This window comes from Microtus ochrogaster, chromosome 7 (genome assembly GCF_000317375.1).
Source record: "Microtus ochrogaster isolate Prairie Vole_2 chromosome 7, MicOch1.0, whole genome shotgun sequence".
Classification (NCBI taxonomy): Eukaryota; Metazoa; Chordata; class Mammalia; order Rodentia; family Cricetidae; genus Microtus; species Microtus ochrogaster.
This window is the reverse complement of record NC_022014.1, coordinates 28,293,485-28,295,891: the sequence shown is the minus strand read 5'-3', so window position 1 is coordinate 28,295,891 and position 2,407 is coordinate 28,293,485.

The window sequence follows — 2,407 nt, the reverse complement described above, 5'->3', positions numbered from 1 at the left end:
CTACCCCAACAACACATAAACACATTTTCACAAAATCCCGTGAAATTTGACTAAACCAAATTCAATCAGTGATTTTTCCCTTTTTCTTTTATAAAGAATATATTTATACTTCAACATTTTCCTGTATGATACAACAACTACCTGGCTCATATCCACTCCCAGTTCCTCCTCCTTTTCTCCCAGATCCACCCCCAACACAGCCTCTTCCTGTTTCCAAGTCCTCTTTTTGTTTTTTTTATGCAACCCACTGAGTCCAACTAGATCAGCTCACATGGCATGGATATGGGGCCATCTACCAGACCAGTCAGGCACGGGGCCTCATGAGCCTCTCCCCATCAGGGCTGGAATGTTGACTGGCTCAGTCTTGTGCAAGTGAGTTCATGGGTACAATGGCGCTATTGTGTCCAGAAGAGAGCTTTTCACAGTGCTCTCCCATCTTCTGGCTCTTACATTCCATGAGCACAGTGGCCATGTCATGTCCAGAGGACAGCATTTCACAGTACTCTCCAATTTTCTGCTCTTACATTCTTTCTGCCCCCTCTTCCTCGACATTCCCTGAGCCTTGGGATAATTATTATAAATATCCTATTAGGACTGATCATTCCCAGCCCCTTCTCAGAGCTCAGACCAGTTAGTTACGAGTTTGTATTAACCACTGCCCACTGCAAAAAGAAGCTTCTTGGCCAAGGTGGAGAGCCACATGTTTATGGGTACAAACATAGCTAGAAGGCAGTTTGGTAGCATGCCCATTTAACAAAACCACACTACTAGGTACCCTTCTAGAGCCTGTGGCCTCCCCAACCATGCATGGGTTTTTGACCAGGTTTGCGGTACCAGGTATTACCGGGTACTGGTATGAATTTCCTCCTGTGGACTAAGCCTCAGATCCTTCAGAAAATAGTTGGCTACCCCCATAGCATCCACGAAACTATTCCATGTACACCTTGTCTGTCAGGCTGAGACTGCAGCATGCAGGGTCTACCACTGAGTAAGACTATGAACGACTTTTCTCCCCTAACAGTCCACACTGTGGCTTTCAGCACTGTAAAAGAAGCCAGCAGGAAGTAAGTTCTCAGGTTAGTGACAGTTGATTTCTCTATGTCCTGAAGTTGCAGTGGGTTGTGTCTTCTTTAATAGGGTCTTATCATCTAGTTATGTGAGCAAACCAGGAGCAATAGAATACCAATAGCCTGCGTTACTGAGGAGGCCTTGAGGCTTCCCTGATCAATAACTCATAGACGAGTATCTCATGCCCAGCACCAAGGCTTTCTTTAATAGAGTATGCCCACTGTCCATTACACAGTTTTAAATGATTTACTTATCTTACATGTGTTAAAGTTTTGCCTTCAGGTACGTATGTATGCCACATGCATGTCTGGTTCCTGCCGAGGAACCCTGGAATGGAGTTGTAGGTGCCCGTGAGCCACCATGTGAGTACTGAGAGACAAACCCAGGCCCTCTGCAAGAGCAGTAGGTGCTCCGAACTGGCAAGACATCTCCCTGGCTCACTATTTTAATTATATTTTAAAATTAGCTTCTTTTCCACATATCACTAGCTTTGGCCACCATCTCCCCTCTTCTGTGCCATCCCCCAACCATCACTGCTTAAGCCTTTTCCCCTTTGAGCCTTCTCTGCCTTCCCTCTGCTTTTATATCATATATGTTCAACTGTCGCTACGCTCCAGCTCTCCCCCTCCTCCCTCTCAGAGGTACTTCCTGGCTTCCTGACCTCTACAGACAATCCAAAGTTAAATACACAAAGCTAAAAATTTGAAGCATATAGCAGTTACATATAAGAGAGGACATGCAAGGTTTGTCTTTCTGGGCCACTATAATTTCTTCTAGTTTCCTCCATTTTCCTGCAAATTTCAACTTTTTTAAAAAAAATATTTATTTGTTTATTATGTATACAATATTCTGTCTGTGTGTCTGCTTGCAGGCCAGAAGAGAGCATCAGATCTATTTCAGATGGTTGTGAGCCACCGTGTGGTTGCTGGGAACTAAACTCAGGACCTTTGGAAGAGCAGGCAATGTTCTTAACCGCTGAGCTATCTCTCCAGCCCAAATTTCATCTTTTTTAAAAATTTTATTTAAACCGGGCGATGGTGGCGCACGCCTTTAATCCCAGCACTCAGGAGGCAGAGGCAGGCGGATCTCTGTGAGTTCGAGACCAGCCTGGTCTTGAACTCAGGACCTTTGGAAGAGCAGGCAATGTTCTTAACCGCTGAGCCATCTCTCCAGCCCCCCTGCAACTTTTAATATTCTTTCTTTGATCTGTACGCTTAGTGTTTGGATTATTATGTGTTTGGGGAGCTTTCTTTTCTGGTCTAATTTAGTTGGTGTTCTGTAAGCTTCATGTACCTTTATTTCCTTTCTTAGGTTAGGAAAATTTTCTTCTGTGATTTTG